We start from the raw sequence: 15,285 nt of genomic DNA on the forward strand, positions 1-15,285 counted from the left end.
TGTAAAAAAAAGGTCACCTTTAAAAACGCATATAAACGCAAACGCGGCTAAACGCGGGTGCTGCGTTTAGCCGCGTTTAGCTGCGTTTTGCGTTCTTAAACGTGGAAATTTTTGCTTCTGAACGCATTTTTTTGCTTCTGGAAAAACTAGATTAAACGCAACTGCATAAAAACGGAAAAAAACGAGACTGTGTGCATGGACACATAGGATAACATTGAATGAGTTCAGGGGCAGTTGAAAAAACTGTCCAACTGCATCTGAACGCGCGTTTAACTGCGTCTCGTGTGCATGAGGCCCTAAAGTGATACTAAAGTCTAAAAGGTTTTTGTTTACAATAAAAAACATGTTATACTTACCTGCTCTGTGCAGTGGTTTTTCACCAAGCAGTCTTGATCCTCCTCTTCTCTGGTCCCTCACCGGCACTGCTGGCCCCTCCCTCCTGTTGAATGCCCCCACAGCAAGCAGCTTGCTATTGAGGCACCCGAGCTGAGCTGCTGCTCTGTGTGTCCATTTAGACACAGAGCTGCGACCTGGCCTCACCCCCCCCCTCTTTTAATTGGCTCACTCACTGATTGACTGGAGCGTGAGCCAATGGTGCCCCACTGCTGTCTCAGCCCACGAGGAGTCCCTGACAGCTGAGTCTCTTGTGCAACATCGCTGGATAGAGATGGGCTCAGGCAAGTACTAGTGGGGCTGAGGGGACTGCTGCACATACAAGGTTTTTTAGCCTAATGCATAGAATGCATTAGATAACCACAGAGAACAGCTCGGGAATAAGCACACACAATTGCCCCCATAGCAAGAGATTTGCTATAATGGCACTCGGCAGGGGGGTAGAGCCCGGAGTGCCAGAGGAGCCCAAGAAGTTGTGGATCGGGGCTGCTCTGTGCAAAACCAGGTAAGTATGATATGTTTGTTATTTTAAAACAAATACAAATGAGCCTTTTATGCCGCGTACACACGATCAGACTTTCTGGCGGACCAGAGTCCGTCGGACAATTTGATCGTGTGTGGGCTCCAGCGGACTTTTTCTTCCCAAAAGTCCGGCGGAACTAGAAATAAGACTGGCTTCAAATTTGTCCGCCGGACAATCTGTTCGTCTGTGTGCTAGTCCGAAAACTAAAACCAACGCTAGGGCAGCTATTGGCTACTGGCTATAGACTTCCTTATTCTGCGTCATCACGTTCAAATCCGTCTGACTTTTGGAGTGATCATGTGTGGCCAAGTCCGTTCGTTTGAAACCTCAGCTGCAAAGTCCGTCGGATTGTCCGCCGGACCAAGTCCGTCATAAAAGTCCGGTCGTGTGTACGCAGCATAAGTATTACTTTAATCTTTAACTGCCCACACTACAGTGCCTTGAAAAAGTATTCATACCCCATGACATTTTCCATTTCAGTATTTTATTGGGATTTTATGTGATAGAGCAACATAAAGTGCACATAATTGTCATTTGGCAGGAAAATTATAAATGGTTTTCAACATTTTTTACAAATAAATATCTGAAAAGTGTTGCGTGCATTTGTATTCAACCGCCTTTACTCTGATATCTCTAACTAAAATCTAGTGGAAACAATTGACTTCAGAAGTCACCTAATTAGTAAATAGAGTCCACCTATGTGTAATTCAAGCTCAATATAAATGTAGCTGTTCTGTGAAGCCCTCAGAAGTTTGTTAGAGAACCTTAGTGAACAAACAGCATCATGAAGGCCAAGGAACACACCAGACAGGTCAGGGATAAAGTTGTGGTGAAGTTTAAAGCAGGGTTAGGTTATAAAAAAATATCCCAAGCTTTGAACATCTCACTGAGCACTTTTCAATCCATAAACTTAAAAAAATGGAAAGTGTATGGCACAACTGCAAACCTAACAAGATATGGCCGTCCACCAAAAATTACAGGCCAGGCAAGACGAGCATTAATCCAAGAAGCAGCCAAGAGGCCCATAGTAGCTCTGGAGGAGCTGCAGAGATCCACAGCTCAGGCGAGAGAATTTGTCCACAGGACTATTAGTCAGGGCCGTTTTTAAGGCAGGGCAAAAGGGGCAGCTGCCCTGGGCCCTGTCATTGTTGTGGGGCCCAAAGCAGCTGCCTCATACTTGCCAACTATCCCAGTTTAAATTCCCTCATCCCTTGAGGTTTTAGTCCTGTGCTGTGTCCCAATATCTCAGTGTGAAGTGCTGCTACTAATGCTGCCCAGCTCTGCCCTATTGTGTACAGATGACACACCTTCCAACCCTGTGTTTGCATGTAAATTACCGGCATTCATATGTAAATAGGGGTAGCCAGGGGTGTTGATATGTATATCATGCCCCCCTGAGGTCATATGCACAGTAATCTCTAGCAACCAATCAACAAGCAGAAATCATGTGCTGTAACCTCTAACAACTAATCAGTGACCAATAATGTGTGCTGTAACCTCTAGCAACCAGTCAGTGAGCGGTAATGATACTGTAACCTCTGGCAACCAATTGCAATAGCTGCCTGATCTGATTCAGTTAACCGATTTTGAGTCTGGCTGCTATTTATTGTATGTATCAGAGCAGGTGGAGAGCAAAATTGCATGGGGGGGGGGGGGCAAGAAAAGTTTTTTTGCCCAGGGTACAATCAATATTAAAGACAGCCCTGCTATTAGTCGTGCACTCCACAAATCTGACCTTTATGGAAGAGTGGCAAGAAGAAAGACATTGTTGAAAGAAAGCCATAAGAAGTTTTGTTTGCAGTTAGTGAGAAGCAATGTGGGGGACACAGCAAACATGTAGAAGAAGGTGCTCTGGTCACATGAGATCAAAATTTTACTTTTTGGCCTAAAAGAAAATGCTTTGTGTGGTGGAATACTAATGCCCCGTACACGCGATCGGACATTCCAACAACAAAATCCATGGATTTTTTCAGACGGATGTTGGCTCAAACTTGTCTTCCATACACTTGGTCACACAAATCTTGTCGGAAATTCCGAACGTCAAGAACGCGTGATGTACAACACGTACAATGAGCCGAGAAAGAAAGGAAGTTCAATAGCCAGTGTGGCTCTTCTGCTTGATTCCCGGCATGCGTGGAACTTTGTGCGTGGGAATTGTGTAAACATGATCGGAATTTACGACAACGGATTTTGTTGTCGGAAAATTTGATATCCAGATCTCAAATTTTTTGATGGAAAATGTCCGATGTAGCCTACACACGGTCGGAATTTCCGACAACAAGCTCCCATTGAACATTTTCCGTTGGAAAATCCGACCGTGTGTATGGGGCATATCACTGTATATCACCCTGAACACACCATCACCCCCGTGAAACATGGTGGTGGAAGCATTATGTTGTAGGGATGCTTTTCTTCAGCAGGGACAGGGAAGCTGGTCAGAGTTTATGGGAAGATGGATGGAGCCAAATACAGGGCAATCTTAGAAGAAAACCTGTCAGAGTCTGCCAAAGACTTGAGACTGGGGCGGAGGATCACCTTCCAGCAGGACAACGACATTAAACATACAGCCAGAGCTACAGTGGAATGGTTTAGAGCAAAGAATATTTATGTGTTAAAATGGTCAAAGTCCAGACTTAAATCTAATTGAGAATCTGTGGCAAGACTTGAAAATTTCGGGCAAACATTTCACTCTCTAGATGTGCAAAGCTGGTAGAGACATACCCAAAAATACATGCAACTGTAATTTCAATGAAAGGGGGTTCTACAAAGTATTGATTTGGGGGCTGAATACAACTGCACGCCATGCTTTTCACATATTTATTTGTAAAAAAATTAGAAAACCATTTATCCTTTTCCTTCAAAATTATGTGCCACTTTGTGTTGGTCTATGTAAATCCCAATAAAATATATTTCTGTTTTTGGTTGTAACATGACAAAATGTGGAAAATTTCAAGGGGTGTGAATACTTTTTCAAGGCACTTTATATTCCACCATTCTGTCCACTCTCTGAAGAAAGTTTGTAAACGAGAACGTGCCATAGTTTAGAAGTGCGTTCTACGCTGCCTAAACTGCCATCGTATTTTTCCCACTGATTCCACTATATGCCAGGCCTGGCTACAGGGAACAATGGCAGGGCCTGGCACATGCACCAAGTAAAGCACAGAGACAACCACTATTCTTTTTAGCCAGGTCAAGATCAAGTGCAAAATTCTGGTAATTGCTGGGAGTGCTGAAGAAAAGAAATACTGAGCTGAATTGGGTGTGCCTGGGCAATGTACAATCACTTTTACTAACCCGTGGTTTGTTCTTCCGCTTAAAAATGTAATGCAGAGATTGAAAGCCACAGTGGATACTTAGCCTCGGTTCACACTGATGCCGTGTGGGAAATACAGGCAGCGACTCCTATGCATTTCCTGCACCGCAGAGCAATCACGCTGCCTTCTGCGATCTTCTGTGGGTGTCAATAGTAAGTTAACAACACCCCAAAAGTAGGTCTCAAATTTGATTCAACCGGATCTCATAGGTGTAGACACCAATGCAATCTGATTCCAGTGAAGAGAAGAAAAAGCTGCCTGCACCCTTTTGATGCTAATTCAGTGTGATTTGAGCCATCCAAAATGGATGGGTTTAAATCGTACGGCACAAAATTGCATGTGATGTGCACAGGAATGTGATGCAATTTGTGCGGTTCACAATGTAATCCTAGGCTCAAAAGTGCACTTTTCTAAAGCTAAACTCCAAGCAAACAGCTAAGTACATACAGAGTTGGGCCAAAACATTGTGTGCCTGGGTCCAAGAATGAAATGCTGCCCCCCGCCAAAAAAAGTCACGCCCACCAAAAGGCCCCCACATCCATTATTTTATATCATGATAATTATATACTCATCAGTGCCCACCAGTGCAGCCTATCAGTGTCCATCAGTGCCACCTCATCAGTGCCCACCAGTGCAGCTTATCAGTGCCCACCAGTGCAGCCTATCTGTGCCTATCAGTGCCACCTCATTATTGTCAAGCAGTGCTGCCCCCCTCCCTCAGTACAGTCCCTCCTCTATCAGTATATACCCCCCCAGTACAGATCCCCCTCCATCAATATAGACACCCCCTCAGTGCAGACCCCCCTCTATCAGTATAGACCCCCCTCAGTGAAGACCCCCAGTGCAGACACCCCCCCTCCCTCAGTGCAGACAGCACCCTCCCTATGTACAGACCCCCCTCAGTGCAAACACGCCCCTTCTCTGACTCCTTCCTCCTGTGTACATGGAAACAGAGAGGAGGGGGAGGTGGCTTCGGTCTGCTCCGCTGAGGGACACAGCCGGTGAGACAGAGCAATGTAGGGGTGTGGTGTTAGTGGTGCTCCGCTGCCCACAGGTGTCTCCCTTCCAGCGGGTGTCACCCTGGTGCGGCCTGCACCCCTCGCCCCACCCCCAGTGACGCCACTGATCGTGGGGCAGCCCCTAATGTGCAAGAGGCAACACAAGAAGCATGACACTGCACACTGCAGGGAGGGAGACTCCGGCTGTCCACCCGTATTGCCGCCCCTCTTAAATGCCCGCCTGGGTCCCATGGTCCCACCAGGACCCATGGTAGGGCTGGCCCTGAGTGCACAGATGAAATACATATATGAAAGCTGTTTTACCTGCTAAATTGTATTTCTGTCCACCTAGTCCTGAGATTAACACAGCCCTACCAAATCACACATGGTAAGGGATCTGATTTTTCTCTACTGCAGTTCACCAGCACTCACATGTCTCTTTTGCACCCCAAACTGTGACTGGACAGTGAGTGAGAAGAAGCACACTAATGAGCTCTTCTCTTTGCTATGCTAAACTTTTTTTCCTATCAACATGCTCCTTGTACTGCCTCACAGCTGATTGGCTCCTTCTGTTGCTCCCAGTCTCTCCCTGCTGTAAGGAGCTGCAATCGGCAAATACTAAGTCAGGTTACTAAATACAGAGCTTTAATAATTTATTATATATATATATATATATATATATATATATATATATATATATATATATATATATATATTATGTTTTTATCCAAATAGAAGATAGAGTACCGTATATACTCGAGTATAAGCCGAGATTTTCAGCCTCTTTTTTGAGGCTGAAAGTGCCCCCCTCGGCTTATACTCGAGTCATCGCTGTCTGCCCGCTCGATCAGCGTGTCGAGCAGACAGACAGCGGCCATTCTATTCAAAAGCCGCGCCTCCGGCTCCGCCTTCGCCTGTGATAGGCGGAACACTGAATTTCCCAGCAGCCTGTGTTCCGCCTATCACGGACATCGTATCATCCTCGTACTACGGACGAGGATGATACGACGTCTGTGATAGGCGGAACACAGGCTGCTGGGAAATTCAGTGTTCCGCCTATCACAGGCGAAGGAGGAGGCGCGGCTTTTGAACTTTACAATGGCCGCCGACGAAGAGGGCACGGGACGGCACGGCACGGGACGGGACGGGACGGGGGCAAGGCAAGGCAAGGCACGACACGGGATGGATGCAAGGAGGCAAGGCACGGGACGGAGGCAAGGAGGCAAGGCACGGGACGGAGGCTCGGGACAAAGGTAGGCTGGACACACACACACACACACACACACACACACACACACACACATGGATGGAGACACACACAGGGATGGATGGATGGATGGATGGAGACACACACACACAGGGATGGATGGATGGATGGATGGAGACACACACACACAGGGATGGATGGATGGATGGATGGAGACACACACACACAGGGATGGATGGATGGATGGACACACACACACACAGGGATGGATGGACGGACACACAGGGATGGACGGACACACAGGGATGGACGGACACACAGGGATGGACGGACACACAGGGATGGACGGACACACACACAGGGATGGACAGGCATGTCTCACCCTCGGCTTATACACGAGTCAATAAGTTTGCCAGTTTTTTTGGGGGTAAATTGGGGGCCTCGGCTTATATTCGGGTCGGCCTATACTCGAGTATATACGGTACTTGGTATTTTCCAACACTGGGGCATAGATTTTGCTATATGAAAATGCAGTAAATATGTACAGTATATTTAATCTGATATATTTTTATTATTATTATTATTGATAAACATATAACAATTTACTATGAATTCTTTGACATAATGTTCTGTGTGTTAATGGATGTTGTAAACAAAATGATACAAATGTAGCATATTTTAAAGTGGCAGTAATTCAGAATGACCTGGTTATGTGAACATTGTATGAAACAAAAACTACATTCAAAAATACATAAAGAAAAGTAAAACATTACCTGCAATCCTAATTTCCATGACCCACTTCCTGTCCCGTATTTAAATCATCATGTTTATGAAGCAGACTCTTCCACTGTATTTATTATGTACATTTTCCAGATCTTGAAAGGATTGTCTTTCAATGCAAACGTGATCACAGCAACATTCGCACTATTAGTAACACTGTTATTAGCTACATATTTTTTTTTAAAAATCCCTACAGGGTAAATCCACACTTATTGACAAATTATAGAACATATATGATTGCTTTGTAATCCATATTGTAATTTAACCACTTAAAGACCAGGCCCATTCTGACACTTTTTACTTACAAGTAAAAATCAGCTTGTTTTTTTTAATAGAAAATTACTTTATATATATTATATAATTAGAGCTGCACGGTTAATCATTAAAAAACTGCAAACTGGACTTCTTATGGCTTTCTATAAGACCCCTTTCACACCACACCGCCGATAGCGTGTGCGGTAAAACTCCGCTATTTTTAGTGGCGTTTTACTGCCGCATTTGCGGCGGATTTGCGGTGCATTTCGGCCGCTAGCGGGCGCTTTTATCCCCTACTAGCGGCCGAGAAAGGGTTAAAACCACCGGCAATACGCCGCAATAGCGGTGTTTTGCCGGCGGTATTACAGCGCTGCCCCATTGATTTCAATGGGGAGCAGCAGTGGAGGAGCGGTAAACACACCGCTCCTTCACCGCTCCAAAGAAGCTGCTGGCAGGACTTTGCCCTAATGTCCTGCCAGCGCACCGATGTAGTGTGAAAGCCCTCGGGCTTTCACACTACACACAATGGTGCAGCTTCTTTAGGGTGTTTTGCAGGCGCTATTTCTAACGCTATAGCGCCTGCAAAACGCCCTGGTGTGAAAGGGGTGTTAACAATGGCTTTCTTCTTGCCACTCTTCCATAAAGGCCAGATTTGTGGAGTGCACGACAAATTGTCCTGTGGACAGATTCTCCCACCTGAGCTGTGGATCTCTTCAGCTCCTCCAGAGTTACCATGGGCCTCCTGGCTGCTTCTGTGTTTAATACTCTTCTTGCCCGGCCTGTCAGTTTAGGTGGACGGTCATGTCTTGGTAGGTTTGCAGCTGTGCCATACTCTTTCCTGTTTCACATCTGTTTTTTTTATTTTATTTTTTTCCACAAAATTTTTTATTAAGGTTAAGTAGTCATACAGAGAAATACAAACAATGGAGTAAGTATAGCATCAGAATATACATGACACAATAAGGCATTAAAGCGTAGATAAACAGTTAGTAGTTCAACATCTTACTCCAGAATTTAACCAATTTCCAACCGTGGAAAGAATCACATTAAAGATCTTAGTTACTGATATAGTTGAATCTAGAACCAACCTTAAGGGTGCATTAACTAGAAAGGAGGGAAAACTAAGATATTCTGAGCCATCGAATGGGAAAACAGATCAAGCAGAAATACATATTATGGGGAAAGGAAGGATGGAAAAGATAAAATTTAGAGGGTAGGGGTAACACTGAAAAGGGTATAATCTAGTGTATGAGAATTATTTAACCAAATTGTGAGGAGTAAGCGTCAGTAAGTTTGAAACGGCGCCAGTCCTGCCATATTTCTGAAAATTTTGTGACTGTGTCATTGGATATGCTAATTAGTTCTTCAATGGTTTCGGTGTTATTTAATCTACGGAACCATTCCGCTATGGTTGGTACTGTAGAGGATCGCCAATGACATGGGATGCATTGTTGCGCCGTGTTAATCATGATCATATTGAGTGATTTAAAGTAGCGTGTCCTGGGGATTTTGGTGTAGTGAAGTAGGTAGGAAGCAGGGGAAAAATTATTGGTTTGGGATGTTACAGCCAATATGGTGTCATGGACAGATCTCCAGAAATTCTGAAGGGCGGAACACGACCACCAAATGTGAAGCATGGTCCCTTCCGCCTTGCCACAGCGCCAGCATAAGTTGGAATTATTATCTGAGAATTTGTGAAGCAGGGAAGGGGTTCTATACCATTTGGATAGAATTTTGTATCCTCCTTCCTGAACCGCTACATTAAGGGATCCTTTGAGAATATAAGTACAAATGGTTTCCCACTCAGAGTCAGAAAGTTTGATAGCTAGATCTTGCTCCCATGAGGAGTAAGGCTTGCTGGAGAACGCTGAATCGCCCATGAAGAGATATGTGTACAGGATGGAGATGAGATGTCTTTGTGGTTCGTGTTGTGTACAAAGGCTTTCTAGGGTGTTCAGATCTCTTGTCCAATAGTCTATATTATGTCGTCCAGTCAAGAAGTGTTGTAGTTGTCCATACGTCCAGTCGGAGATGTGGGTAGGGGACGCCGTGGTATTCAAATCAGCCAATGATCTGAAATTCCTTCTCCTGTCGAAGAATTGCCTAGCAGTAAGATCTGTGTGGGGCCAGGAGTTGGCCAGATAAATAGGACTCTTGCCTGGTGGAAAATCGGGATTGTTTCTCAGTGGGGTAAGAGGACTCAGCCATGGGTGCGGATACAGTGTTTTCAATGCCTTGTGGATAACAGACAGTGTGGGCCCAATCAGCGGATGTTGCTTGTGCTGTATCGATATATGGCGTGGATTTATCCAGGGCAGTGATCGAAGATTTTGTGTAGAGACAAAGTGTTCTAGTGGTACCCAATCTTTTACATTTTGGTGAACATTCCAGTCCACAATCCTGGCTAGATGTGTGGACCAATAGTATCGACGTAGGTCAGGAAGAGCAATTCCACCTTTGGTTTTTGGAAGGGTAAGGCGTGTAAAACTTATTCTTGGCCTTTTATTTTGCCATATAAAAGCGGAACATACTTGACGGAAAGAATGGAAAAAGGACGAGGGAATATTGATCGGAATCGTTTGTAATAAGTAAAGGAAGCGTGGAAGAATAGTCATTTTAAGGAGTGCGGCTCTACCGAACCAGGACACTTGTAGAGCTCTCCAATTCTTAAGGTCTGATTTGGTGTTTTGCAAAGTTGGGAGAAAGTTTTCCTTAAAGAGGTTGGAGAGGGACGTCGGTATTTTAATTCCCAAATAAGTGATTGAGTGTTCAGCCCAATTAAAGGGGAAATTTGCTTTACATTGCGTTACCATCTCTGCGGGGAGAGTTACATTCAGGGCAATGGATTTGGAGTAATTTATTTTAAGATTGGAGATGGATAGGAACATCTCCAGGTCGGAAAGAAGATTGGGGATGGAGATATGCGGGTTGGTTAAGAAAAGAAGAATGTCATCCGCAAAAGCTGCTAATTTATAAATGCGGGTATTGATGGAAACGCCATTAATATCTGGATTCAATTTTAGTTTATTGAGAAGGGGTTCGAGAGTGAGGACAAAAAGTAAAGGTGAGAGGGGACAACCCTGTCTCGTACCATTGTGAAGCCGGAAGGCGTTTGACAGGTGGCCATTGACCCGCACTCTGGCGGTCGGTTGGGAGTACAGAGCCCGAATATATGAGATAAATAAGCCCGGCAGTCCTATTGCTTTGAGGACCGAGTCCATGTAATCCCAGGCCACCCTGTCAAACGCCTTCTCGGCGTCCAGGGAAAGGAAGAATCCTTGTTTTTTGGTTGAAGTCAGCCAATGGTGGATGTTAAGCGCTTTAATAGTGTTATCTCTACCTTCCCGTCCTGGGATAAATCCTACTTGATCTAAAGAGATCAAAGACGGGAGAAGCGGCAACAAGCGATTCGCTAGAATTTTAGCATAAATCTTGACATCCACATTAATGAGTGAAATGGGGCGGTAATTCGTGACCAGGGAAGGATCTTTGTCCTCTTTCGGTATTACTGTGATGTGTGCTTCAAGCATATGAGGGGGGGCATGGGAAGTGGAGGCGAAGGATTTATATGCTAGGAGAAAGCGGGGTCTAAGTATGTCTGAAAATGTTTTGTAATATGTCAAAGGAAGACCGTCTGGGCCAGGTGCCTTCCCTACTTTCATCTCTTTGATTGCTTTATCGAATTCTTCTTCGGATAAGGGAGTATTCAGCTTTTGGGCATTTTCCTGAGAAATACGCTTAGGGCCAAATTTGGAGAGAAATTCGTTAATCTTATGCTGTCTCACCTCCAAACTACTGGGCTTAGTGGGCCTAGAGGGAATGTTATAAAGCGTTTGGTAATATTCTTCGAATTTTTGGGCTATATCTTCATTTGAGTTGTAAGCTTTACCCTGGTTATCAGTAATATGATGTACAGTTGAGTTGAGTTTCTTACTTTGCACTGCTCTAGCCAGAAGAGAGCCAACTTTATTACCCTTTTCATAAAAGAGTTTATTTCTTAAGACATATTGTCTCCTGATCTTCAGGTTAAGTTCTTCTAATAATTGTTTCCTGATTTGTGTCAGGGATTGATAGGTCTGTATTGCAAGTGTTTGTTTGTGCGTGGCTTCCAACACGCGAATTTGGGACATAAGTGTTGCTATTTTGGCCTGGCGTTCTCTTTTAAGAAGAGAGGATAATTTGATAAATTCCCCTCGGATTACAGCTTTATGGGCTTCCCATTGGAATAGTGTGGAGGTGTCAGGGATTTCATTAAGTCTGAAATAGTCTGTAAGACGAGTTTTTATGCTTGCCACATTGATTGGGTCTTTGAGCAAGGCAGAATTAAGTCTCCACGTTTTAGATTTGGTTACAGTTTCGGGAAATTCCAGAAGAATGGATATTGGATGATGGTCAGAAAATGTCATAGGTTCTATTGTGGCCTTAGTCAAGAGGGGTAGGTCAGGTTGTGAGATAAAAAAATAGTCAATTCGGGAGTATTTTTGATGAGTAGGGGAGAAATATGTATAATCTTTTCCCTGTGGATTCAGCGTTCTCCAGGAATCATGTAGAAGGATGTTTTGGAGTTGCAATTTTATTTGTTTCAAAGCTTTGTATGGCAAGGCTGAGGAACCAGAGGAGGAATCTAAGATAGGGTTCAGGGGGGCGTTGAAATCCCCCCCGAGAATGAGGATGCCCGATGAGAAGAAAGACAAAAGATCACAGATAGAACGAAAAAAAGTAACTTGTTTTGTGTTGGGAGAATATATATTAGCAATTGTGATTGGTTTGGAGTGAATGGTCCCTTTAAGAAATAAGTATCTCCCTTCAGTGTCGCTTAGTGAATCTATTAGTTGAAAGGGTGTGCTTTTAGAGATAAGGGTCGACACACCTTTTGTTTTGGAGTGGCTATTCGTCGAATGAAAGACCGTGGGAAAATTTTTATCCGACAGCTTAGGAATTTTGTCTGTCAGAAAATGTGTTTCCTGTGCAAATATTATATTCGCTTTCAATTTATGGCATTCTCGCAGGAACTGGGATCTCTTTTCCGGTAAGTTAAGACCTTTGACATTAATGGAGACCAGTCTCAGCGAGAGCGCCCTGGAATGTGTCTTGTATGAAGGGGAGTCCATTCTATCTTCAGATGTGCGAGAGACGCGATAGAACACCCTAGAAATATAATGACAGGGGTCGACGAAAAGACTAGCCAAAGGAGTTTATACTACGTTGTGAAAGAAAAACACTAGGAGAAAAAGGGGACAAAGGAATCCGGGGGGTAAAAGGGTCAAAAGAAGGGGGGGGAGTACTAGTCTCGAAAGATCTTACAGCCGTAGATTATATAGAAGTGCAGTCGAGACTAGTGAAGTAATCGATTTCTCGGAGGTTTGTAGCGAGAACCAGCTCACTGTGTCCGATGCAGCAAATATAATGCAAAGGACTAAACCTAGACAGGTGTGAGATATTCCAAGAAGTAATGGAAGTAAATGTGGTATGGTTGAACAGAATATCTCTGTGTGAAACGTCGTCTGGGTTATTGAGGAGAGTAAATACAAGATTAAGAAATGCTGACAGCTGAACGGAGGGAAGGGTATGAATGCTGAAAATGGAGGTGTGAAAGATGTAAGCTGCCTAACGACAGTCTAGATTCTTGTCAAAACAGTTAGAGGAAACACCCAAAAAAAAAAAAAAAAGGAGTGTATATCGGCTAATGGATCTAGTCAGTATAAAAGACACTTCGTCTGCAGGCACGAGTAGGAGAGGCAAAACAGGATTGAGGATAAAGGATGCAGACCTGAGGCCTGGTAAAGTTTATCTGGAAACTCTAATTGACGCAATCATGCATAAAACATTGTCAAGGCGAAGAGGTATTGAGAGATAGAAATAAAAACCCATGAAATGGAGCAAAACATGGAAGAAGGGTTACGCAACATCAGAACTAAACCGATAATAAACTTCAATTTCAAACTAAAGTATTTTTGTCAGACTAAACAGGTATCTTGTGGCAATAAAGCAAAACTAGCTCTTTCCCAAATTGAACTAGGATAGTCTCGAGGACGAGTCAAGGACCTACCATTAGCAATACTCCTATGGAGATTGTAATATCAGAGTTGTAGGGGAAATGATAGACCGTGCTCAAAAAAAAAAAAAAAAAAAAAAAAAAAAGGCGTCTGACTTGTGATTGGTGTATCAAGGTATTAATACACGGGACAAGATCCATCAGACTCAGTACGAAACTTAAATTGCATGTTTGTGACCCCCCCATTAAGAATAAGGGGAGAGCGTGAAAATGACCACATCCTATTGGGAAATAGAGGAGGTGACGTAACACAAGACTCTTAAAATGGTAGATGCTAACCATGATGTCAGTAATCTAAGATAGGACACAGATGGATTCATTTATGCTTATTAAGTCACCCCTTACCCCGGGTATCCAGTAAGCATCTGGGTGATCCTCAAAAAATTAAATAGATCTCTTTGTTTCCTGGCAGTAGAGGACCCAATGTAAAGAGGGGCTTCTGAGCACAACATAAATCATGAAAAACAGGAATCATAGTTTCCCTCAGTTTCGGTAACAGTTAAAAACTGGGGGGAGGGGTAATCCACAAGGACCACAGCGCATATTAGTGAAGGGGATAGAATGAAAACAAATGGTCCCCCACTTAATTGAGCAGCTCACTGAGTACCCAAGACAGGTCTGGGGTAACATACAAAGCCTGGTTGGTAAGTTATGTGTATTCTCTAGCTAAGGAAAATGCCCATGAGACGTTGCATTGGGTCCATGTGAATTACACCTATGAAAGGAATAGCATACTTTAAGAAAGAAAAATTTTCATCCCAACATAAAGGTTTGTAATGAGTACGTTGATAAAAATCCCAGATTAGGCTACAGAATAACAATCTCTGAGCAGCTTGAGATTTACAAAAAAAAAAAAAAAAAAAAAAGAGAAAAAAAAAAAAAAAAAAGGGGAGCAAGTTTGCTAGTAATAAGTCCCCGAGACCTAATGTGGCCCAAAAAAAAAACCCCCGAGCCAATAAAAAGAAAAAAGAAATACGATGGGAAAGAGGTGTCAGTATATCAACAGAAGAATCCCATTTAGCAACTCCAAGAAAGGGTTAATACCACTGCATTTCTGATCAACGATCCCGACGAGCTCTTCTCGTGGTCGGCGCTTTCATCGGACTGGAGTTGTGGGTAGGATCGTTACGGAAGCCGTGAGGTTGATCAGGTGAAGGCGAACGTTGTCTGCGGTTGCGATGTTCTTGAACTTCCATCGGTTCGTATTCTTGCTGGTGACGTCTCCCGGATTGTGGGCGAAATTCCGCGTACCAATCCGGTACATCCGTGAAGGGAATCTCTAGGGTGGCACAGAAGCGTCGGAGGTCCTCCGGGACTCTCAACAAAGCCGAACGGCCTTGCGCAGAAGCAGATAATGCGAACGGATACTTCCATCTGTACTGTATGCCCTTGGCGCGCAAAACCTCCAGAAGTGGGCGGAGTTCCTTGCGACGTTGAAGCGTTATGGAGGATAGGTCTTGAAACAAACGAACTTCTGTATCGTTGTACGTCAGCGGGTGTTTCACCCGCGCTTGTCTGAGAATATCTTCCTTAAGCTGATAGTCTATCACACAACAGACCACATCCCTGGGGGGGTCCGTCTCCTTGCCTCGTGGGCGTAGGGCGCGATGAATGCGCTCCAATCCTATAGGGGTGAGCGGATCCCGATCCAGGATAGCGCTGAACAGGCCCGTTACCTCAGGTCTCAAACGATCGGCTTCGACCGATTCAGGGAGTCCGCGGAGACGAAGGTTATGTCGTCTACCGCGGTTATCAAGGTC

The sequence above is a fragment of the Lithobates pipiens genome, unplaced genomic scaffold, assembly GCF_037356315.1.
Source record: "Lithobates pipiens isolate NorthernLeopardFrog02 unplaced genomic scaffold, aLitPip1_a1.2 Scaffold_18, whole genome shotgun sequence".
Taxonomy (NCBI): Eukaryota; Metazoa; Chordata; class Amphibia; order Anura; family Ranidae; genus Lithobates; species Lithobates pipiens.